Source organism: Bombina bombina, chromosome 11, assembly GCF_027579735.1.
Source record: "Bombina bombina isolate aBomBom1 chromosome 11, aBomBom1.pri, whole genome shotgun sequence".
Lineage (NCBI taxonomy): Eukaryota > Metazoa > Chordata > Amphibia > Anura > Bombinatoridae > Bombina > Bombina bombina.
In genome coordinates, this window is record NC_069509.1 from 49,841,884 (window position 1) to 49,868,554 (window position 26,671).

Below are 26,671 nucleotides of genomic sequence, written 5' to 3' on the forward strand. Positions count from 1 at the left end.
TTTATGATAAGAGCACATCTCCCAACTGTGCAGTCAGGATATGGCTGATAGTGTGAGCAAATCACATTGTAAGTTCTGTGTACACTGCCCTCTATTTCTAATTATCACACTCTAGCCAAGCCATTTCTGCAGCAAGTCACAGTTCCTATGTTAATCTTAATAAAACATTGCACACAAATAAGCATCACACCAATAAACTGCATGATTGCATTTTTGTGCCAATATATATCAGTAGTATTTGTAACAATGTTATACATATGGTGCTCAAAACACTGAACCTACCTTAATATGCTTTATTGAAAGGAGCTGAGTTTTAATTATGTATAAAAAAAACAAACAGAAAATTTAATAAAAGCAGTGAACTGCAAAGAGTTTTTGTTTTGTTTCTTTTAAATTATATCCGAATTATGAAAGTTTAATTTTATATGTGATGTTCCTTTGATGGCTGGTTTGTAAATTTCCTCTACACCCTCCTCCATAATAAGTGAAGCAGGAAAATAGTGTCTTTATTATGCTGATTAAGTATGCAGTTTGTTGTCCAAAGTAGAGAATAGCAGCACACACAATGATTCCAAAATATTCCCCTTTATTGCATGTAGCTCCAACAAAACAAGAACTAACAAAGTTTTGCGCCTCAGCCCTGAATCATGTTGCATACACTGGCCATCAAATACCCTCCCGCACATCAATTAACCCTTTGCAGACCAAACTATTACCTTATTAGAATGCCATCTAGTGGTCATAAGGAATACAAAAATAGTTACTAAATTATCATAACAAAATCAATGAGGTTAACAAAAAGAAGATACACACAATATATAATTATTGTCCTTAATCAAGAAATTATAAATACATCGAAGGCAATTAATGGATGTTTCACAAAAAAGGATTGACACATCAAAATCTTAGGAGCCGGATAATTTTTGGTTCAGAACCTGGGTATCCATATTTAGCCACCAATCAGCAAGCGCTACCAAGAGTGCTAAATCAAAAATCGGCTGTCTCCTAAGCTTACATTCCTGATTTTCAAATAAAGATACAAAGATAATAAAGACAAAATGATAATAGGAGTAAATTAGAAAGTTCTTACATTTGCATACTCTTTCTGAATCATGAACAAAATGTGTTTCATATCCTTTTAAATTTGTTGCAAACACTGCTGCTAAATAGTGCTCAAGACATGTGCATGTTCAGTATACCTCAGTATGGAAATTAGTATAGTTTAAACAAAGGTCACCAAGAGAAAGAGGCATATTTTTTATTTTATGTGTTTGTTGTTTTGTTTTTTTTTATGTATGTTCTATCAGAATCTAAAAAGGTTTCTGTTGACTTCCATGTCCCCAAATCATCTTTGGAATGTTGACATCTACTATGTGCTTTCTGCCACCCCCCGTGGGCTAGTGGGGTTATAATATGGTCTTGCCCGGTACTTGTAAACCTTCACACACTGATCTCCGGCATCAGCCACATATAAGAAGCCATACGGGGAACATGCCAGTCCAGTTGGCCTGCGGAGACCCTGAGATACCACACAAATAGGGGAACCTTTTGAAGGGAAGAGAGTGATGTTACGTTTCTGTTCATCAGCCACTATAATATTACCTTCAAGGTCAACACAGATACCAGAGGGATTTCCAAAACTATGTCCGTAAGTTTTGGACAGTGAGCCAAGTGGCTTTAAGCTGCTTGTGAATAACTTGACATCACCACACTCTTCACTTACGGCAAAACCTCCATCCGGCAAGGAACAGATATAGTTGGGGCCATTGAGGCCTGAGACATGCCTGGCTCCATGTACACGGTAAGCACGGTCTAGGTGAAATGCCTGAACTGTTCCAGCAATGTATTCTGCAACCAGGATCCGTCCAGTGGTATCCACAGTGATTCCTCTAGGTGACTGTAGATTACCACCAACTCTTACCCAGTGTGATTGTGAATCAGGATTGTAAATGCGAACTAAACCATTTGTGATGTCAGTAACAGCCACAAACCCAGAGCGGGTCATGGCAAGGCCATCTGGGAGAAAGAGCCCATTGTCGCAACAATGAAGGGCATGGCTAGGTTTCCCAATACTGGTCAACAAGTGGACATAAGGATCATCTTCTCCACAAACATACAAGGAACCATCTGGACAGTAGAGGACAAAGCTGCAGCTCCCAGATCTTGGCACCAAAATATTCTTCACTAGCTCGTCCTGACGGAACAAGAGTAGGTTCCCAACATCCTCAAGTTCCCGGCAAAATACGGAGGTCTTCTGACACAATTGGTGTAAACGTGAAGGCTGAAGAAGACCAAGACCAGACTGTGAGGAAAGGAGGGGAACCGCCCTCTGCAATGTATTCTGGGAAGTAACCTGCACGTTACGTACAGTGCGAAGTAAGTCTTCCTTCTGACGGGAGCACTCCAATGAGGTGTCCATCATGCTTGAAAGAAACATACAATTTAATTTCAAATAATAAGTATTTAGTTACCCTACTAATTTTTTCAAAGTTAATACCTAGAGATGTGCATTTGTTTTTTGGACTAATGCACATTCATAGCGAAAATCAGATTATATCCGAATGAATGCACCAGCAAAATTTAAAGAGGCTGAAAAAATACTGATGAAGTTCATCAGTATTTATTTGTTTCCTTTAAATCAATTTGAATGGCTTAATACCTTACGCACTCTGAGGAGCGCGCTAACCTAATCCTCTTCTTGCCAGGTCCCTGAGCGCTCGGCACTAAGGACGTGCAATAACTTTAGTGTTGGTCCTGGAACCCGAATGGCTAAGCTTCCTGTCAGTGCAACAAGAGCTCTGGCAATAAGTGAATCAGGTTAGCGCGCTCTTTAGAGCGCGCTAGGGTAAGAATGTAGCTACAAGTGAACGTTTCTTCTGTAGTTTTTTAAACATTTACATTTGTTTTAACTTAAATAAATGTAAATGTTTAACGAAAAAACAAATAATACAGGCAACGGATATTTGGAGAAACAAATTTTCTCTAATATTCGGAATGAAAATGTTGTCCGATACAAAATGTTCTTCCCTGCACATGCCTAATACCTAATTCCTTACCTTATTAATACATATAGAAATATCTATAAAAACGTTTTTGCTGTATTAGCCACTATTGTTGTAAAAGATACACCAATCAAATTACTTTAAATTATACCTCTTTTTTTTTTTTTTTTTTTAAGGAACATGATGTTCTATTTAAAAGAGAATACTTTAAAATGTATTACAGAGTATATATATATATTTAATGTGTTTAAAGGGACATGAAACCCAAAAGTTTTCCTTCATGATTCAGAAAGGGCATGCAGTTTTAAACAACTTTCTGATTTAATTCTATTATGTATTTTGCTTTGTTTCTTGGAATCCTTAGTTGAAAAGCATACCTAGGTAGGCTGGAGGAGCAGTAATGCACCACTGGTAGCAAGCTGTTGATTGGTGGCTGCAAATATATGCCTCATGTCATTGACTCACCCAGTGTTTTCAGCTAGCAGCCAGTAGTGCATTGCTGCTCTTTCAACTGAGGATACCAAGAGAATGAGCAAATTTGATAATAGAAGTAAATTGTTTAGAATGTAATGTTCTATCTGAATCATGAAAGAAAAAGTTAGTGTTTCTTAACTGCTTTTCTTTCATATACACAATAGAAAGATTTTGAGTACTATGTCCCTTTAAAATACATATTACATGTTGAAAAAACGGATTACATCAAGGCATTGTTTCTGACACATATAAACTATTATCTTGAGACCACCACCCTGTTACATACTCTAACGCGTTACACACGCTAATGCGTTACATACTCTAATGCATTACATACTCTAACGCGTTACATACTCTAACGTGTTACATACTCTAATGCATTACATACTCTAACGTGTTACATACTCTAATGCATTACATACTCTAATGCGTTACATACTCTAACACGTTACATGCTCTAATTCTTCACATGCTCTAATGCGTTACATACTCTAACGTGTTACATGCTCTAACACGTTACATACTCTAACGTGTTACATACTCTAATGCGTTACATACTCTAACTCGTTACATATTCTAATGCATTACATACTCTAACGCGTTACATACGCTAATGCACTCACTTTTTATATCCGCCCTTCACTAAAGCAACTTGATACTCGTTAGCCTCCCAAGCTGCAGTCTGTCTCTAAGGCAACCTATCATCATTACATACTCTAACATGTTACATTCTCTAATGCATTACATACTCTAATGCGTTACATACGCTAACGCATTACATGCTCTTATTTGTCACATGCTCTAATGCGTTACATACTCTAACACGTTACATACTCTAATGCATTACATACTCTAACGTGTTACATACTCTAATGCGTTACATGCTCTAATTTGTCACATGCTCTAATGCGTTACATACTCTAACACGTTACATACTCTAATGCATTACATACTCTAACGCGTTACATACTCTAATGCGTTACATGCTCTAATTCGTCACATGCTCTAATGCGTTACATACGCTAACACGTTACATACTCTAACGCATTACATGCTCTAATTTGTCACATGCTCTAATGCGTTACATACTCTAACACGTTACATGCTCTAATGCATTACATACTCTAACGCGTTACATACTCTAATGCGTTACATGCTCTAATTCGTCACATGCTCTAATGCGTTACATACTCTAACACGTTACATACTCTAATGAATTACATACTCTAACGCGTTACATACTCTAATGCGTTACATGCTCTAATTCGTCACATGCTCTAATGCGTTACATACTCTAACACGTTACATACTCTAATGCATTACATACTCTAACGCGTTACATACTCTAACGCGTTACATACGCTAATGCATTACATACTCTAACGCGTTACATACGCTAATGCATTACATACTCTAACGCGTTACATACGCTAATGCATTACATACTCTAACGCGTTACATACGCTAATGCATTACATACTCTAACGCGTTACATACTCTAATGCGTTACATACTCTAACGCGTTACATACTCTAACGCGTTACATACGCTAATGCATTATATACTCTAACGCGTTACATACGCTAATGCATTACATACTCTAACGCGTTACATACGCTAATGCATTACATACTCTAACGCGTTACATACGCTAATGCATTACATACTCTAACGCGTTACATACGCTAATGCATTACATACTCTAACGCGTTACATACTCTAATGCATTACATACTCTAACGCGTTACATACGCTAATGCATTACATACTCTAACGCGTTACATACGCTAATGCATTACATACTCTAACGCGTTACATACGCTAATGCATTACATACTCTAACGCGTTACATACGCTAATGCATTACATACTCTAACGCGTTACATACGCTAATGCATTACATACTCTAACGCGTTACATACGCTAATGCATTACATACTCTAACGCGTTACATACACTAATGCATTACATACTCTAACGCGTTACATACGCTAATGCATTACATACTCTAACGCGTTACATACGCTAATGCATTACATACTCTAACGCGTTACATACGCTAATGCATTACATACTCTAACGCGTTACATACGCTAATGCATTACATACTCTAACGCGTTACATACGCTAATGCATTACATACTCTAACGCGTTACATACGCTAATGCATTACATACTCTAACGCGTTACATGCTCTAATGCATTACATACGCTAATGCATTACATACTCTAACGCGTTACATGCTCTAATGCGTTACATACGCTAATGCATTACATACTCTAACGCGTTACATGCTCTAACGCGTTACATACGCTAATGCATTACATACTCTAACGCGTTACATACGCTAATGCATTACATACTCTAACGCGTTACATACGCTAATGCACTCACTTTTTATATCCGCCCTTCACTAAGGCAACTTGATACTCGTTAGCCTCCCAAGCTGCAGTCTGTCTCTAAGGCAACCTATCATCATTACATACTCTAACATGTTACATTCTCTAATGCATTAGATACTCTAATGCATTACATACTCTAACGCGTTACATACACTAATGCATTACATACTCTAACGCGTTACATACACTAATGCATTACATACTCTAACGCGTTACATACACTAATGCATTACATACTCTAACGCGTTACATACGCTAATGCATTACATACTCTAATGCGTTACATACGCTAATGCATTACATACTCTAACGCGTTACATACGCTAATGCATTACATACTCTAACGCGTTACATACGCTAATGCATTACATACTCTAACGCGTTACATGCTCTAATGCATTACATACTCTAACGCGTTACATACGCTAATGCATTACATACTCTAACGCGTTACATACGCTAATGCATTACATACTCTAACGCGTTACATACTCTAATGCATTACATACTCTAATGCGTTACATACTCTAACGCGTTACATACGCTAATGCATTACATACTCTAATGCGTTACATACTCTAACGCGTTACATACGCTAATGCATTACATACTCTAACGCGTTACATACTCTAACGCGTTACATACGCTAATGCATTACATACTCTAATGCGTTACATACTCTAACGCGTTACATACGCTAATGCATTACATACTCTAACGCGTTACATACTCTAATGCATTACATACTCTAACGCGTTACATACGCTAATGCATTACATACTCTAACGTGTTACATACGCTAATGCATTACATACTCTAACGCGTTACATACTCTAATGCATTACATACTCTAACGCGTTACATACGCTAATGCATTACATACTCTAACGCGTTTCATACTCTAATGCACTCACTCTTTATATCCGCCCTTCACTAAGGCAACTTGATACTCGTTAGCCTCCCAAGCTGCAGTCTGTCTCTAAGGCAACCTCATCATCATTACCTCTGCCAGACTTATCTTCCTTACATACAGATCCTCATCTTCCCCACCTCTGGCTCTGCCTCACCTGGCCTACACTCCCCTTAAAGGGACATTGTACACTAGATTTTTGTTTACATAAATGTTTTGTTGATGATCCATTTATAAAGCCCATCTGGGTGTGTTTTTGTCAAAATGTATCGTTTTGCTTATTTTTAAATAACATTGTGCTGCTTTTCAGACTCCTAACCAAGCCCCAACATTTTTAGATGTATACTGATGTATACAGACTTCAGAACGCTTCTTTTTGTATAATGGGTCTTTTCATAAGCAGGGGAGGGGGGAGGTTTGCTCTCAGCCCCTTTCAGTGGGTGTCCCAGCCTAACCTCATCAACAGTGCTAAATTGGGAGCATCTAGGTAAGTTTTTAAAAGGTTTTATACTGGATTTTTATTTTAGTATCTGTGGATATTATTCTTTATAGTATTGTCTATTACATGCAGTAAAATGAAAATTGGTGTATACTGTCCCTTTAAATACTGCACCCTCCGAGATCTCTGCCCTTGTGTGTAAATACTTTTCCTTCATTCCCCTTCTCACTTCCAAAGAAAATCTTCTCTCTGCGTCTCTCATTATTTGCTCAAATCCCCATCTACAAGACGTATAAACGACTGCACATAATCTGTAGTATTCTTTACTCGCTGTGTAAGGCTAAGCTGATAGAGTTTCTGAAAACATACTTGCTCAGAGATGCATACAACCTATCTTATCTTTTCTTTCTTTGCAAACACTCCCTTTGTTTCCTCACACTCCCTTCTAAAAACTAACTTAGGCAGCAGAGAGGTTAAATACAGATTTGTGTAAAACTGTACTATTATCAATACGTGAGCATTGCTTTCTAACACTCCTGGACCTTAGTGCACCACCTGTGCACACCCTGCACTGTGGCAAAAATAATATTGTCCCCCTAAGATATATCTGTTAAGTTCCCTGCAGTATAAACTCTGTCTCACTGATGTCTAGCATAGTAAATCTGCCAGGGGGCCAAGTAAACAATAATGTGTTATCTTTGTTCCAGAACTCACCAGTCTCATTTATTTTTGATGGGTCTGAGTAGATCACAGTATGCCCAGCGCTGCCTGCAAGCCACAGTATTATATGTACCTTTCTGCATATTAATCCTGTCTATCTCACTTCCTTAGATATGTTGTTAGAGACCAATATTAAGCAACACTACTCAAGCCACTAAATAAACATTATTATTATATTTTTTTTAATGATCGGAATCTTAATTGGCATTTGTCCTATTTTACTGTTGGCAAAATATTTTAAATCTGAATTAGAATAGGATTGTCCACAAAAGGGGGCTAAACTATTTAAAAACCCTCCACAAATTACCTACTTGTGTTAAATAAGTAAAACAAGCCCATATCTTTCCTATGTGAGTTGTAATGCCTAACAACCCCCCCCCCCCCCACACACACACACAATTGTAAACATCCCTACTCAGTATGTGTGTGTTTACAGTTAATACATATGGGTATAAAATATGTGTGCTTCTATGTAGATTGTGTATGCATTTATTTGTGTTTGAATGTGTTTGGGAATATGTATGTATTTGTATGTGTTGGTGTGTTTGTGTATGTGAGAATATGTGTGTGTGTGAATGAGTGTGTATGTGAGTATATGTATGTATTTGTATGTGTGGGTGTGTTTGTGTATGTGAGAATATGTGTGTGTGTGTGAATGAGTGTGTATGTGAGTATATGTATGTGTTTGTGTGCGTATGTATGGGAGTATATGCATGTGTGTGTGAGAGTGTGTGTGCATGTGTGTTTGTGTGTGTGTGTGTATGTGAGTATATATATATATATATATATATATATATATATATATATATATATATATGTGTGTGTGTGCGCAAGTGTATGAGAGTATATGCATGTGTGTTTGTGTGTGTTTGTGTGTGTGTGTGTGTGTGTATGTGAGTATATATATATATATATATATATATGTGTGTGTGTGTGCGCATGTGTATGAGAGTATATGCATGTGTGTGCATTGAAACCACAACTCAATTAAATAGACTGAGCTTGCAGGGAGAGCTCATTAGTTTTTCTGTATATATTTATAAAAAAATCCTCCTTAACTGATCTCAATATAAACGGTGATACCAATACTTAGGGCCCAATGATCTCAAGCTCTCTGCTCTGGTGAGATTAGCTAACTTTAAAGTCTTGTCAGTCCTACGAGGTTCCTCAAAGAACTTTAGAAAGGCAAATTTTAGCTTGAGATTTGTTTATCTTTCTATGCTTGTTCTGAATGTGAAAGAGAGACACTTACATTACTATCTAATGCTAAAAAAAAAAAATCCCCCAAAGATTTTGTGAGATTTTTCTCCAAGATGGCGAGTTTTTGATCATTAGTCCCTTAGGAGCCGATTATCTAAACATCGCCAGTTCATACGTGTTTTTTCACGCCGACCTCCGCAGGAGCTGCCCTGGTGGAATTATCTTAAAAAAGTGTCAGTCCCTGCGAGTGGCGAGATGTCTCCTATAGAAAGTACTTGAGCTTGGTGGAAAGGGAAACTTCAATGGGTAGAGCAAATTTAGCAGTGAGCAGCGGGCGCAATTTAAAAATTAAATCCTGCATTAAAAACACATTGCACTGCTTTCTGCATACAGCATCTTGCAATTGCCTCTATTTTCGTATGCATGTGCTTTACTATTAGGTTATTAAGTATTTTGCGTATTTTGTCAAAACCTCGCCACCTTTTAGTTTGCGAGAAAAAACTGTGAGAACTATAGGGCGGATATGTTTAGAAAACTACGCTGATATTTAATAGAATATTTTATACACACCCATGGAACATCCTCCATGGTCAGCCCATTTTAAAATAAAAAAAAAACATTTATGCTTTGTACAAATTTGTATGTGTTTATGCACATCCAGTGTACTTAAATTTTAATTTATGCTGTGCATATTTAATACGATTTATTCCTATGTAATTTACATACAAATTTTAAGTTTTTGATAAAATAAGATTTTTGATGAACAATTTTGTTACGATTTTTGATGCCACTTAAATTGATACAAAACCCAATTTTTTTTCTTTCATGATTCAGATAGAGCATGCAATTTTAACCCCTTAACGACCAAGGACGTACGCCACACGTCCTCAAAAAAAATACACTTAATGACCGAGGACGTGTGGCGTACGTCCTTGGTCTGGAAAGCAGCTGGAAGCGATCCTGCTCGCTTCCAGCTGCTTTCCGGTTATTGCAGTGATGCCTCGATATGGAGGCATCCTGCAATAACCCCCCTTGGCCATCCGATGCAGAGAGAGCCACTCTGTGGCTCTCTCTGCACCGGACATCGATGGCCGGTATCGTTGGTGGGTGGGAGCTTACGTGGGAGGCGGGTGGGCGGCCATCGATGTTGTGTATGGAGTGGAGGGGGGCGGGATAGGGGGCGGGACCCACGGGGGCGCGCACGGGAGCGCGCGCGTGCACGGGGCGGGAGCGGGTGGGAACCGCTACACTACAGAAAAATATAGTAAAAAGTATTAAAAAAAAATAAAGTTTAAACTTTAAAAAATATAATCTAAGGGATCTGGAAGGGGTGGGGGGTTGGTCTTGGTGGGGGGGAAAGCTACACTACAGAAAATTGCTTTTTTTTTAATAAAATGGCAAATTTTTTGCAAAACTGGGTACTGGCAGACAGCTGCCAGTACCCAAGATGGCGCCCATTAAGGCAGAGGGGAAGGGTTAGAGAGCTGTTAGGTGGGGGATCAGTGAGGTTGGGGTCTAAGGGGGGATCATACACATCAGCATATGTAAATATGCTTTTTTTTTTTTTTTTTTTTTAAATGGCCAAATACCTTTTATTTTAGTACTGGCAGAGTTTCTGCCAGTACTTAAGATGGCGGGGACAATTGTGGGGTGGGGGAGGGAAGAGAGCTGTTTGGGAGGGATCAGGGGGTCTGATGTTTCAGGTGGGAGGCTGAGCTCTACACTAAAGATAAAATTAACCCTGCAAGCTCCCTACAAGCTACATAATTAACCCCTTCACTGCTAGCCATAATACACGTGTGATGCGCAGCGGCATTTAGAGGCCTTCTAATTACCAAAAAGCAATGCCAAAGCCATATATGTCTGCTATTTCTGAACAAAGGGGATCCCAGAGAAGCATTTACAACCATTTGTGCCATAATTGCACAAGCTGTTTGTAAATAATTTCAGTGAGAAACCTAAAATTGAGAAAAATTTAACTTTTTTTTAATTTGATCGCATTTGGCGGTGAAATGGTGGCATAAAATATACCAAAATTGGCCTAGATCAATACTTGGGGTTGTCTACTACACTACACTAAAGCTAAAACTATCCCAAAAAGCTCCCTACATGCTCCCTAATTAACCCCTTCACTGCTGGGCATAATACACGTGTGGTGCGCAGTGGCATTTAGCGGCCTTCTAATTACCAAAAAGCAACGCCAAAGTCATATATGTCTGCTATTTCTGAATAAAGGGGATCCCAGATAAGAATTTACAACAATTTATGCCATAATTGCACAAGCTGTTTGTAAATAATTTAAGTTAGAAACCAAAAGTTTGTGAAAAAATTTGTGAAAAGTGAACGATTTTTTGTATTTGATTGCATTTGGCGGTGAAATGGTGGCATGAAATATACCAAAATGGGCCTAGATCAATACTTTGGGTTGTCTACTAAAAAAAAATATATACATGTCAATGGATATTCAGAGATTCCTGAAAGATATCAGTGTTCTAATGTAACTAGCCCTAATTTTGAAAAGAAATGGTTTGGAAATAGCAAAGTGCTACTTGTATTTATGGCCCTATAGTTTACAAAAAAAGCAAAGAACATGTAAACATTGGGTATTTCTAAATTCAGGACAAAATTTAGAAACTATTTAGCATGGGTGTTTTTTTGTGGTTGTAGATGTGTAACAGATTTTGGGGGTCAAAGTTAGAAAAAAGTGTGTTTTTTTCCATTTTTTCCTCATATTTTATATATTTTTTTATAGTAAATTATAAGATAAGATGAAAATAATGGTATCTTTAGAAAGTCCATTTAATGGCGAGAAAAACGGTATATAATATGTGTGGGTACAGTAAATGAGTAAGAGGAAAATTACAGCTAAACACAAACACCTCAAAAATGTAAAAATAGCCTTGGTCCCAAACGGACAGAAAATGGAAAAGTGCTGTGGTCATTAAGGGGTTAAACAACTTTCTAATTTACTCCTATTATCAAATTTTCTTTGTTCTAATCTTTATTTAAAAAGCAGGAATGTAAAGATTAGAAGCCAGCCGGTTTTAGGTTCAGCACCCTGGATAGCGCTTGCTTATTGGTGGCTACATTTAGCAAACCAATAAGCAAACATAAGCCAGGTTCTGAACCTAAAATGGGCTGACTCCTAAGCTTTACATTCCTGCTTTTTAAATAAAGATAGCAAGAGAACGAAGAAAAATTGATAATAGGAGTAAATTAGAAAGTTGTTTAAAATGTCATGCTCTATCTGAATCATGAAAGAAAAAAAGTGGCTTTAGATAATTCCACCAAGGAAATAGAAGTACAGGCAAGCGTTCTTAAATAATCTCATCAGATTTTACTTATATAAATCTATTTATTTTTAAGTCTAAAGTGTCAGTCATTTTTTAATAGGTTTTACTGGACAAATACAATACAGACACCTGTCAAGTTAGCAACATTAGCCACATCAGTATTATTCCTATACTGCCATGCCAAATTTTGCAATACTCATTGCTAACAATTGCTAATATTACCATAAAGTATGTTTATTATTATTGTATGTTTTACACTCTCCCTTTAAATAGTGACAGAGTTGATCTTACATGCGCCAAAGCCATCTAGTAAATTAATTCCATAAACTTATACTTGTGTTATCAGAAGACAGAACTTGCCCATGACAAAAATGGCTGTCTAGTGACCTAAACACATTCCATAACTGGGTACTTCCACTCAACTTCCTAACCACAGCGCCAGCTCGGTTTAAGATGATTCTTATTGGTGAAACTAGCTGTCGATCAAATGATTCCAGCCTTCGATTTGTTGCAAATGTTATCGGCAAGGGGCGGTGCCTCTGACAGCTTTGCAGCAAGTATGGTTGTATCTGTGCAATTAGTTATTGTATGAAGCACTAATTAAACTGAATATTATACTTGTTTTTGATGATCTGTGTAGTGATCCAACTGGAGACCGGACTGACACTGGTGAGTGACCATATGTTAAACATCATGCGCTTCCTAGCACTTATATTGCCTAATGCTGGATTGCAAAAACGAAATTAACTTGTGATGCAGTAATATTAGAGAAGTATGTAAAATGGTTATGTTCCATTAGAGACATCAGGTATTTAGTCATTGTAATTAAAGGTTTATGCCATACAGGGACAATAAAGGTAGAATATCGTCTAAAACATTACACTGAGTATCACATATTAATAGTAATCATTGTGACCAAAGCATCTATTAAAGGGGTTTAAAAGGGCAAAACCAAAATGTTCTAACGTGTTAAAAAAGTAGCTTGCAAGAAACACAAAACATAAGTTTTTCTTGCATAATTCAGACAGAACAAACAATTTTAAAGGGATAGAAAAGTCAAAATTAAACTTGCATGATTCACATAGAGCAGGTCATTTTAAAACACTTTTAAAATTCACTTATATTTTCAAATGTGCTTCGTTCTCTTAGTACCCCTTGTTAAAAAATGACTACACACATATCCTACACTAGTGGGAGCTGCTGCTAATTGGTGCCTGCACACATTTGTCTCTTGTGATTGGCTGACTAGATATTTTCAGCTTCCTGTCAGTAGTGCAATGCTGTCCCTTCAGCAATGGATGACAAGAGAATGAAGAAAATGTGAGAAAATTGTATCTTCTATCTGAATCATAAAATGCTTAATTGCTGTAGTTTGTTGAAGGAACAGCACTGCACTTCTGGGAGCTAGCTGAACACATCAAGTGAGGCAATGACAAGAGATGTTACCACCAATCAGCAGCTAGCTCACACTAGTCCATTGCAGTTCCTGAGCCTACCTAGGTATACTTTTCAACAAAGCACACAAATGGAGCTAAGCAAATTAGATAACAAAAGAAAATTGAAAAGTTGTTAAAAATTGTATGAATATCTTGAACATTTAATTTTTCTTTACTGTCCCTTTAACCTTTGTTTATCTAGTACCCCCAGCTGCAATACATAAATATTATTATTGCCTTAAAGGGACAGTCTAGTCCAAAATAAACTTTCAAGATTCAGATAGAAAATGTAATTTTAAACAATGTTTCAATTTACTTTTACTTTCATCTCTTGGTATTCTTAGTTGAAAGCTAAACCTAGGAGGTTCATATGCTAATTTCTAAGCCCTTGAAGGCCGCCTCTCACCTCAGGGCATTTTGACAGTTTTTTCACCTCTAGAGGGTGTTAGTTCATGTGTGTCATAGATAACACTGTGCTCACACACGTGGAGTTCAGGTGAGCCAGCTCTGATTGGCTAAAATGGATGTCTGTCAAAAGAACTGAAATAAGGGGGAGTTTGTAGAGGCTTAGATACACGGTAATTACAGAGGTAAAAAGTGTATTTATATAACTGTGTTGGTTGTGCAAAACTAAGGAATGAGTAATAAAGGCATTATCTATCTTTTTAAACAATAACAATTCTGGTGTTGACTGTCCCTCCCTTTAAATAAATAAAAGGCAATCCTGCATACCAGAGAATATGAAAAACTTGTATCAGATACTATTTTCTTTTTTATAGGAATTTATTTTAAAATGGAGTTTTACTGGATGCAATACACTACTATATAAATGCAATATAATACACTCTACCTTGCACATTTTATCTTGACATAGTTTCCATAAGATATTTTACTGTGCTCCTATGTCTGGCGTGCCTCTATGGTACTTTCAGTGTTTCTCAGCTCCAGTCTAAGCATTTCCCTACCTAAGTACAGGTGAGTCAGTCCCAGTGAGTCATCATCTGACCAGACTAGCTGCATCAGGGCAAAAAATTAGCAAATGCTGGAGTACCCCTTACCAAAGCTTCAAGAACCCCAGGCTAAAAACAAGGGATAAGACCCTGTAATGTAAAACTATTGACCCTGCAGGTTTAACTCCTGCAAGTTGGTTAAACACATAGGTAAATTACTGCTTGGGAGCCATAGAGAACTGCTGGTGCCCAGCAGAAACTGACGCTGATCCAATCAGCAGCACTAGTTACACAACTGGGTCATGCGACTAGTGCTGCACATTGTTTCAGTAGTAGTTTCAAGCTTGGGACCAAACATGGCCAAACTTTAACTATGTGTTTAACTCCTTTTTGCTGAGGTTAAACAAATATTCATCATTTGTGATAAAACTACACGTTTGATTAGACCATTTAATTTTTTGATTGTAATGTCCCTTTTAATATGCACTACTTAGGTGCAATAATTTTATTTTTCTGTTTTATTGTAAATTCAGTGTCCCTTTAAAAGATTGTGATTTATGCATTTTTGCGCTATGATGACAATCTACCGCTACTGACTACTGCTTTTGCACACATCTCACTTATACTGCACATATCTAATACATTTTAAACTTTATTCACTTATTTATATTTACAATACATTTGTTCTTTAATCATCGATATTACATATCTCACAATGTATGTATATACTCTAGACATTTTTCTTCTTGTAACTACTAATTGCACTAATTCTTGCACCGTATACTACTTCTTGCTATGTCTGGGTTTGATGCTTAACCACATTTCTTGTCCTCGTTTTTATACTTTGTGCAATGACAATAAAAGAATCTAATCTAATTTAAAGAGACAAAAACGTGCAAATATAACAAGAAATGCTGTCATGTGTTGGAGCATTTTGTTATCACACTGTTGCTTAAGACATAAAAACCCACCATTTTTCCTTTATAATTAAGAGCATACAATTTGCTTTGTTCTCTTGTTATTCTTTGTTGAAGAGACATTGAGATAGGTATCGTAGACATGTCTAGAGCACTACATGACAGGAAATAGCGCTGCTATCTAGCGCTCTTGCTAATGTAGAACATTTTTGCAAAACTGCTGCAATACATGGCTGCAGACACGTTCACACTCCCAAACTTGCCTTCCTGCTTTCCAACAAAGGATAACAAAAAACACAAATAAAATTTGATAATAGAACTAAATTGGAAAGTTGTTTAAAATTGAATGTTCTATCTGAATCATGAAAGAAAAAATGTGGGTTTTATGTCCCGTTAAATGTAGCTCTGTGTCTATCCCCTTCATGGCTAAGAGATGAAGTAAATTTGATAATAGAAGTAAACTTAAAATTCGGAACATGAAACAAAAAAATGTTCTTTAATGATTCAGGTAGAGCTTGTCATTTTAAACAACTCAAATGTAATTTTATAATCTAATTTGTTTTGTTCCCTTGGTATCCTTTGAAGACAAGCATACCTAGAGAGCTTTAAAGGGACATTAAACACTAAATAAATGCTAGATGGATTGATGCACTCAAAGATAAGATTAGTCTATTCTATTGGGTATATATATATGTACAGATTAGGTGCGAGTAGTTATGGTGTTCAGTTGAAGAGCCAGGTTTGAGGTCCTTTCTGAACTTTGTTAGGTCGGTAGCCTGTCTGAAGTGCAAAGGGAGGGTGGGTGTTCCAGGTTTTGGCTGCCTGGTAAGAGAAGGATCTGCCTCCAGCCGTGATTTTCCTTATTCGGGGGATGAGAGCGAGAGCTTGGTCGGCTGATCACAGTTGCCTGGTGGGGGTGTAGAAGGTGACATGGTGGTTTAGGTATTCAGAGCCGATGTTGTGGAGGGATTTGAACGTGTGGGTGAGAAGCTTGAAGGTGATTCTTTTGTTGATGGGGAGCCAGTGTAGGTCTTGCAGGTGTTTTGTGATGGGGCATTGGCGAGGGATGTTGAGGATAAGTTTGGCAGAGTTGCTGGAGTCTCTTTAGGAGCTTGATGGTGGATCCGACGTAGAGTGCGTTGCCATAGTCTAGTCTGCTGCTGACGAGTGCGTGGGTCACAGTTTTTCTGGTGTCGGATGGGATCCATCTGAAGATCTTTCGCAGTAGGTGGAGCATGTGGAAGCCTGCAGAGGAGACGGCGTTGACTTGTCGGTTCATGGATAGTGAGGAGTCTAGGATGAAGCCTAGGTTTCGTACATGGTCGGTGGGGGTTGGAGGGGTTCCGAGGGCTGTGGGCCACCAAGAGTTATTCCAAGCTGATTTGTCGGGTCTGAGGAGAAGTACTTCGGTCTTGTCTGCGTTCAGTTTGAGGCAGTTGTTGCTCATCCAGGTGGTGATTGCTGTAAGCCCTTCGTGGATGTTTCTCTTGGTGGTGGTGGGTTCTCTGGTGAGAGATATGATTAGCTGGGTGTCGTCGGCGTAGGAGACGATGTTGTGATGTCTGGCAATGGCTGCGAGAGGGGCCGTGTAAATGTTGAAGAGTGTTGGGCTTAGTGAGGAGCCTTGTGGTACACCACAGCTGATATATATGGACTTGGAGGTGAATGGTGGGAATATGACTTTCTGGGTTCTGCCGGTGAGGAAGGAGGTGATCCATTCCAGGGCCTTGCCGGCTTTGTCTGAGAATAACATGTAGATATATTTTTTTTTTAAGTTTTATTAGCTGTTTAAATATTGACAAAATAAGTGTAAAGTTTGTGTCTATAAAACAATGGGAGCTGCCATGTTGTAACTTAGAGTTACCTTCTCTTCTGTGACCAATTTGGGTCAGTTATAAATAGGTCACTAGAGTGTGCAGCCAATGACTGTATGGAATATAACAGTGTTCTGCACTTCCATTTCTAACAGCAACTGAAATGCTCACAATTTCAGAATGGAATTACAGGTAAAGGGGGCAAAATAAAATGTAAAAGTATATTGCAGAGTTTTTTTGTGTATACATGATTTTGTAATTTTATATTACTATCTCAAAGTGTTTAATGTCCCTTTAAGCATGAATAAGGGCTAGCATTAAAGGGACACCGAACCCAAATATTTTTTGAATGATTCAAATAGAGAATGAAATTTTAAGCAACTTTCTAATTTACTCCTATTATCAATTTTTCTTCGTTCTCTTGCTATCTTTATTTTAAAAGCAGGAATGTAAATCTTAACAGCCAGCCCATTTTAGGTTCAGCACCATGGATAACACTTGCTTATTGGAGGCTTACATTTACCCACCAATAAGCAAGCATAACCCAGGTTCTCAACCAATAATGGGCCGGCTCCTATGCATCACATTCCTGCTTTTTAAATAAAGATAGCAATAGAAAAATTAATAATAGGAGAAAATTACAAAGTTGCTTAAAAATTATCTGAATCATGAAAGAAAAAATGGGTTTAGTGTCCCTTTAAGCCTAAAACATTGATTCTATATTTGTGTGACCTTTACACGGAAGTGGAATAAAGCTCCTTTTAAATTTTATCAGCTGGAGGGTTGGACATTTTTTGACACCAAAATAAAGCCTGGCTTTGAAACTAAATATATATTACATATGCAAGAATATTTATTAGTCATAATTAAAGGCTGCCTGAACCCCCATGCTTGCCTGCAGAGTGCCAGAGAACTTTATGATGGATTACAATTGCACTTTGTGACAACTAAGGAAACATTAGACCTCAGAACTGAATCCGCAACCAAAATCCTACTGTTCAATCACCCACAATGCACTGCCTGCTTTCACATTGCTGCCCAAGTTAAGGGGCTGTGTGCAGCGCTCTCACCGCACCCGCTGATAGCCAACCATGAGCACAACAAATATGTTAGCGCTTGCAGGGCCATTGTCTCCTCCCCTACCTCAGATCAGCCTGCACCTGTAGTAAATGAAGCTGCTCCTAGGTGGTAACGGGGCCATAGAACAAGATACCGAGCTGTAGTTCGTTCCTGGCAGACAGGCTACTTCCTTTTCTGTTTGTAAAAATAAAGTAGCACCTAGTGCCAGCAACAGAAAAAAAAATCTTAGAATTTAACTTAATTTTTTATTTATTTTCTTTCTATTTGTTTCAATGAGAATGCACATCTTGGTATATCATTTGACCATGCTATTCTTTCCTAAAACACTAGGTGGTGCTGTTGATATTGGTATGAGAAAGTAAGATACAAGTACAAACTCCCAAATCCAAAGTTATTCTAAAATCTAAACTTTTTCACTAATATTAAAGGGACACTGAACCCAAATTTTTTGTTTCGTGATTCAGATAGAGCAGCAACTTTCAAATTTACTCCTATTATCAATTTTTCTTCATTCTCTTGCTATCTTTATTTGAAAAAGAAGGAATCTAAGCTTTTTTTTTTGGTTTAGAACTCTGGACAGCACTTTTTTTTTATAGGTGGATGAATTTATCCACCAATCGGCAAGGACAACCCAGGTTGTTCACCAAAAATGGGACGGCATCTAAACTTACATTCTTGCATTTCAAATATAGATACCAAGAGAATGAAGAAAATTTGATAATAGGAGTAAATTAGAAAGTTGCTTAAAATTGCTGCTCTATATGAATCATGAAAGAAGAAAAAATTTGGGTTCAGTGTCCCTTTAATATTTTTTTTTTTTTATCAAAAATTACTATTTTCCCTGCAAGTCACAGAAGTATTACAAATAATATAAAATGACCTTTAGTTACATGTATAAGATGTATTATGACAGGTAAATATTGCTTTAATAACATAAGATATTGTTTTTTACACTTGGTCCCATCCCTCTCCTAACTGTCCCATATTCTAAAATCCAAACTATTCCAAGCAGTTTGGATTAAGGTTTTCTACCTGTACTTTTTTTATTTTATAAAAAATATTTACGTGCTTTTTTGCTATAACAATGAATAAACGATTTTGCAGAGACCAGATAATACTGAAAACTGGTACTTAAAATACAAGCAACCTTTGACACATATATATGTAGTTTAAAAGACCTCACGCTCAGATGGCAAATGAAAAACAAAAAAACATATTTTTGTCCTGTATTATTGTATCTCTACTCTCTTCCTGTGCGCGCCCACTTCTGTATAGCGCTGTCACTGCTGTCTTTCTGCACACTGCCCTGAGCTGTCAGTACCCCTGGTCTCCCTGTGCACGGGCAGTGTCTCCCTGAGCTGTCAGTACCCCTGGTCTCCCTGTGCACGGGCAGTGTCTCCCTGAGCTGTCAGTACCCCTGGTCTCCCTGTGCACGGGCAGTGTCTCCCTGAGCTGTCAGTACCCCTGGTCTCCCTGTGCACGGGCAGTGTCTCCCTGAGCTGTCAGTACCCCTGGTCTCCCTGCGCACGGGCAGTGTCTCCCTGAGCTGTCAGTACCCCTGGTCTCCCTGCGCACGGGCAGTGTCTCCCTGAGCTGTCAGTACCCCTGGTCTCCCTGTGCACGGGCAGTGTCTCCCTGAGCTGTCAGTACCCCTGGTCTCCCTGTGCACGGGCAGTGTCTCCCTGAGCTGTCAGTACCCCTGGTCTCCCTGTGCACGGGCAGTGTCTCCCTGAGCTGTCTATACCCCTGGTCTCCCTGTGCACGGGCAGTGTCTCCCTGAGCTGTCAGTACCCCTGGTCTCCCTGTGCACGGGCAGTGTCTCCCTGAGCTGTCAGTACCCCTGGTCTCCCTGTGCACGGGCAGTGTCTCCCTGAGCTGTCAGTACCCCTGGTCTCCCTGCGCATGGGCAGTGTCTCCCTGAGCTGTCAGTACCCCTGGTCTCCCTGCGCACGGGCAGTGTCTCCCTGAGCTGTCAGTACCCCTCGTCTCCCTGCGCACGGGCAGTGTCTCCCTGAGCTGTCAGTACCCCTGGTCTCCCTGTGCACGGGCAGTGTCTCCCTGAGCTGTCAGTACCCCTGGTCTCCCTGTGCACGGGCAGTGTCTCCCTGAGCTGTCAGTACCCCTGGTCTCCCTGCGCACGGGCAGTGTCTCCCTGAGCTGTCAGTACCCCTGGTCTCCCTGTGCACGGGCAGTGTCTCCCTGAGCTGTCAGTACCCCTGGTCTCCCTGTGCACGGGCAGTGTCTCCCTGAGCTGTCAGTACCCCTCGTCTCCCTGCGCACGGGCAGTGTCTCCCTGAGCTGTCAGTACCCCTCGTCTCCCTGCGCACGGGCAGTGTCTCCCTGAGCTGTCAGTACCCCTGGTCTCCCTGTGCACGGGCAGTGTCTCCCTGAGCTGTCAGTACCCCTGGTCTCCCTGTGCACGGGCAGTGTCTCCCTGAGCTGTCAGTACCCCTCGTCTCCCTGCGCACGGGCAGTGTCTCCCTGAGCTGTCAGTACCCCTGGTCTCCCTGTGCACGGGCAGTGTCTCCCTGAGCTGTCAGTACCCCTGGTCTCCCTGTGCACGGGCAGTGTCTCCCTGAGCTGTCTATACCCCTGGTCTCCCTGTGCACGGGCAGTGTCTCCCTGAGCTGTCTGTACCCCTGGTCTCCCTGTACACGGGCAGTGTCTCCCTGAGCTGTCAGTACCCCTGGTCTCCCTGAGCTGTCAGTACCCCTTGTCTCCCTGCGCACGGGCAGTGTCTCCCTGAGCTGTCAGTACCCCTGGTCTCCCTGTGCACGGGCAGTGTCTCCCTGAGCTGTCAGTACCCCTGGTCTCCCTGCGCACGGGCAGTGTCTCCCTGAGCTGTCAGTACCCCTGGTCTCCCTGTGCACGGGCAGTGTCTCCCTGAGCTGTCAGTACCCCTGGTCTCCCTGTGCACGGGCAGTGTCTCCCTGAGCTGTCGGTACCCCTCGTCTCCCTGCGCACGGGCAGTGTCTCCCTGAGCTGTCTATACCCCTGGTCTCCCTGTACACGGGCAGTGTCTCCCTGAGCTGTCGGTACCCCTCGTCTCCCTGCGCACGGGCAGTGTCTCCCTGAGCTGTCGGTACCCCTCGTCTCCCTGCGCACGGGCAGTGTCTCCCTGAGCTGTCAGTACCCCTGGTCTCCCTGCGCACGGGCAGTGTCTCCCTGAGCTGTCAGTACCCCTGGTCTCCCTGTGCACGGGCAGTGTCTCCCTGAGCTGTCAGTACCCCTGGTCTCCCTGTGCACGGGCAGTGTCTCCCTGAGCTGTCAGTACCCCTGGTCTCCCTGCGCATGGGCAGTGTCTCCCTGAGCTGTCAGTACCCCTGGTCTCCCTGCGCACGGGCAGTGTCTCCCTGAGCTGTCAGTACCCCTCGTCTCCCTGCGCACGGGCAGTGTCTCCCTGAGCTGTCAGTACCCCTGGTCTCCCTGTGCACGGGCAGTGTCTCCCTGAGCTGTCAGTACCCCTGGTCTCCCTGTGCACGGGCAGTGTCTCCCTGAGCTGTCAGTACCCCTGGTCTCCCTGCGCACGGGCAGTGTCTCCCTGAGCTGTCAGTACCCCTCGTCTCCCTGCGCACGGGCAGTGTCTCCCTGAGCTGTCAGTACCCCTCGTCTCCCTGCGCACGGGCAGTGTCTCCCTGAGCTGTCAGTACCCCTGGTCTCCCTGTGCACGGGCAGTGTCTCCCTGAGCTGTCAGTACCCCTGGTCTCCCTGTGCACGGGCAGTGTCTCCCTGAGCTGTCAGTACCCCTGGTCTCCCTGCGCACGGGCAGTGTCTCCCTGAGCTGTCAGTACCCCTCGTCTCCCTGCGCACGGGCAGTGTCTCCCTGAGCTGTCAGTACCCCTGGTCTCCCTGTGCACGGGCAGTGTCTCCCTGAGCTGTCAGTACCCCTGGTCTCCCTGTGCACGGGCAGTGTCTCCCTGAGCTGTCAGTACCCCTGGTCTCCCTGTGCACGGGCAGTGTCTCCCTGAGCTGTCTATACCCCTGGTCTCCCTGTGCACGGGCAGTGTCTCCCTGAGCTGTCTGTACCCCTGGTCTCCCTGTACACGGGCAGTGTCTCCCTGAGCTGTCAGTACCCCTGGTCTCCCTGAGCTGTCAGTACCCCTTGTCTCCCTGCGCCCGGGCAGTGTCTCCCTGAGCTGTCAGTACCCCTGGTCTCCCTGTGCACGGGCAGTGTCTCCCTGAGCTGTCAGTACCCCTGGTCTCCCTGCGCACGGGCAGTGTCTCCCTGAGCTGTCAGTACCCCTGGTCTCCCTGTGCACGGGCAGTGTCTCCCTGAGCTGTCAGTACCCCTGGTCTCCCTGTGCACGGGCAGTGTCTCCCTGAGCTGTCTATACCCCTGGTCTCCCTGTACACGGGCAGTGTCTCCCTGAGCTGTCGGTACCCCTCGTCTCCCTGCGCACGGGCAGTGTCTCCCTGAGCTGTCGGTACCCCTCGTCTCCCTGCGCACGGGCAGTGTCTCCCTGAGCTGTCAGTACCCCTGGTCTCCCTGCGCACGGGCAGTGTCTCCCTGAGCTGTCAGTACCCCTGGTCTCCCTGTGCACGGGCAGTGTCTCCCTGAGCTGTCAGTACCCCTGGTCTCCCTGTGCACGGGCAGTGTCTCCCTGAGCTGTCAGTACCCCTGGTCTCCCTGCGCACGGGCAGTGTCTCCCTGAGCTGTCAGTACCCCTGGTCTCCCTGCGCACGGGCAGTGTCTCCCTGAGCTGTCAGTACCCCTGGTCTCCCTGCGCACGGGCAGTGTCTCCCTGAGCTGTCAGTACCCCTGGTCTCCCTGCGCACGGGCAGTGTCTCCCTGAGCTGTCAGTACCCCTGGTCTCCCTGCGCACGGGCAGTGTCTCCCTGAGCTGTCAGTACCCCTGGTCTCCCTGTGCACGGGACAGTGTCTCCCTGAGCTGTCAGTACCCCTGGTCTCCCTGTGCACGGGCAGTGTCTCCCTGAGCTGTCAGTACCCCCTGGTCTCCCTGCGCACGGGCAGTGTCTCCCTGAGCTGTCAGTACCCCTGGTCTCCCTGTGCACGGGCAGTGTCTCCCTGAGCTGTCAGTACCCCTGGTCTCCCTGTGCACGGGCAGTGTCTCCCTGAGCTGTCAGTACCCCTGGTCTCCCTGTGCACGGGCAGTGTCTCCCTGAGCTGTCAGTACCCCTGGTCTCCCTGTGCACGGGCAGTGTCTCCCTGAGCTGTCTATACCCCTGGTCTCCCTGTGCACGGGCAGTGTCTCCCTGAGCTGTCAGTACCCCTGGTCTCCCTGCGCACGGGCAGTGTCTCCCTGAGCTGTCAGTACCCCTGGTCTCCCTGCGCACGGGCAGTGTCTCCCTGAGCTGTCAGTACCCCTGGTCTCCCTGCGCACGGGCAGTGTCTCCCTGAGCTGTCAGTACCCCTGGTCTCCCTGTGCACGGGCAGTGTCTCCCTGAGCTGTCAGTACCCCTGGTCTCCCTGTGCACGGGCAGTGTCTCCCTGAGCTGTCAGTACCCCTGGTCTCCCTGTGCACGGGCAGTGTCTCCCTGAGCTGTCAGTACCCCTGGTCTCCCTGCGCACGGGCAGTGTCTCCCTGAGCTGTCAGTACCCCTGGTCTCCCTGCGCACGGGCAGTGTCTCCCTGAGCTGTCTATACCCCTGGTCTCCCTGTGCACGGGCAGTGTCTCCCTGAGCTGTCTATACCCCTGGTCTCCCTGTGCACGGGCAGTGTCTCCCTGAGCTGTCAGTACCCCTGGTCTCCCTGAGCTGTCAGTACCCCTTGTCTCCCTGCGCACGGGCAGTGTCTCCCTGAGCTGTCAGTACCCCTGGTCTCCCTGTGCACGGGCAGTGTCTCCCTGAGCTGTCAGTACCCCTGGTCTCCCTGCGCACGGGCAGTGTCTCCCTGAGCTGTCAGTACCCCTGGTCTCCCTGTGCACGGGCAGTGTCTCCCTGAGCTGTCAGTACCCCTGGTCTCCCTGTGCACGGGCAGTGTCTCCCTGAGCTGTCAGTACCCCTGGTCTCCCTGCGCACGGGCAGTGTCTCCCTGAGCTGTCAGTACCCCTGGTCTCCCTGCGCACGGGCAGTGTCTCCCTGAGCTGTCAGTACCCCTGGTCTCCCTGTGCACGGGCAGTGTCTCCCTGAGCTGTCAGTACCCCTGGTCTCCCTGTGCACGGGCAGTGTCTCCCTGAGCTGTCTATACCCCTGGTCTCCCTGTACACGGGCAGTGTCTCCCTGAGCTGTCAGTACCCCTGGTCTCCCTGCGCACGGGCAGTGTCTCCCTGAGCTGTCTATACCCCTGGTCTCCCTGTGCACGGGCAGTGTCTCCCTGAGCTGTCTGTACCCCTGGTCTCCCTGTACACGGGCAGTGTCTCCCTGAGCTGTCAGTACCCCTGGTCTCCCTGAGCTGTCAGTACCCCTTGTCTCCCTGCGCACGGGCAGTGTCTCCCTGAGCTGTCAGTACCCCTGGTCTCCCTGTGCACGGGCAGTGTCTCCCTGAGCTGTCAGTACCCCTGGTCTCCCTGCGCACGGGCAGTGTCTCCCTGAGCTGTCAGTACCCCTGGTCTCCCTGTGCACGGGCAGTGTCTCCCCTGAGCTGTCAGTACCCCTGGTCTCCCTGTGCACGGGCAGTGTCTCCCTGAGCTGTCTATACCCCTGGTCTCCCTGTACACGGGCAGTGTCTCCCTGAGCTGTCGGTACCCCTCGTCTCCCTGCGCACGGGCAGTGTCTCCCTGAGCTGTCGGTACCCCTCGTCTCCCTGCGCACGGGCAGTGTCTCCCTGAGCTGTCAGTACCCCTGGTCTCCCTGCGCACGGGCAGTGTCTCCCTGAGCTGTCAGTACCCCTGGTCTCCCTGTGCACGGGCAGTGTCTCCCTGAGCTGTCAGTACCCCTGGTCTCCCTGTGCACGGGCAGTGTCTCCCTGAGCTGTCAGTACCCCTGGTCTCCCTGCGCACGGGCAGTGTCTCCCTGAGCTGTCAGTACCCCTGGTCTCCCTGCGCACGGGCAGTGTCTCCCTGAGCTGTCAGTACCCCTGGTCTCCCTGCGCACGGGCAGTGTCTCCCTGAGCTGTCAGTACCCCTGGTCTCCCTGCGCACGGGCAGTGTCTCCCTGAGCTGTCAGTACCCCTGGTCTCCCTGCGCACGGGCAGTGTTTCCCTGAGCTGTCAGTACCCCTGGTCTCCCTGTGCACGGACAGTGTCTCCCTGAGCTGTCAGTACCCCTGGTCTCCCTGTGCACGGGCAGTGTCTCCCTGAGCTGTCAGTACCCCTGGTCTCCCTGCGCACGGGCAGTGTCTCCCTGAGCTGTCAGTACCCCTGGTCTCCCTGTGCACGGGCAGTGTCTCCCTGAGCTGTCAGTACCCCTGGTCTCCCTGTGCACGGGCAGTGTCTCCCTGAGCTGTCAGTACCCCTGGTCTCCCTGTGCACGGGCAGTGTCTCCCTGAGCTGTCAGTACCCCTGGTCTCCCTGTGCACGGGCAGTGTCTCCCTGAGCTGTCTATACCCCTGGTCTCCCTGTGCACGGGCAGTGTCTCCCTGAGCTGTCAGTACCCCTGGTCTCCCTGCGCACGGGCAGTGTCTCCCTGAGCTGTCAGTACCCCTGGTCTCCCTGCGCACGGGCAGTGTCTCCCTGAGCTGTCAGTACCCCTGGTCTCCCTGTGCACGGGCAGTGTCTCCCTGAGCTGTCTATACCCCTGGTCTCCCTGTGCACGGGCAGTGTCTCCCTGAGCTGTCAGTACCCCTGGTCTCCCTGTGCACGGGCAGTGTCTCCCTGAGCTGTCAGTACCCCTGGTCTCCCTGCGCACGGGCAGTGTCTCCCTGAGCTGTCAGTACCCCTGGTCTCCCTGCGCACGGGCAGTGTCTCCCTGAGCTGTCAGTACCCCTGGTCTCCCTGTGCACGGGCAGTGTCTCCCTGAGCTGTCAGTACCCCTGGTCTCCCTGCGCACGGGCAGTGTCTCCCTGAGCTGTCAGTACCCCTGGTCTCCCTGCGCACGGGCAGTGTCTCCCTGAGCTGTCAGTACCCCTGGTCTCCCTGTGCACGGGCAGTGTCTCCCTGAGCTGTCAGTACCCCTGGTCTCCCTGTGCACGGGCAG

The 26,671-nt window shown here is 44.3% G+C and overlaps 1 protein-coding gene across 1 annotated transcript in view; it reads left to right on the forward strand.

The window, feature by feature from the left end:
• The first annotated feature begins 12,980 nt into the window (after positions 1 to 12,980).
• Positions 12,981 to 26,671, forward strand: part of ASB8 (ankyrin repeat and SOCS box containing 8) — a 39,731-nt gene continuing 26,040 nt past the window's right edge. Inside the window, exon 1 of the mRNA XM_053694108.1 lies at positions 12,981 to 13,110. The gene's annotated coding sequence lies outside the window, so the exon portion shown is untranslated. The remainder of the gene's footprint in view (positions 13,111 to 26,671) is intronic.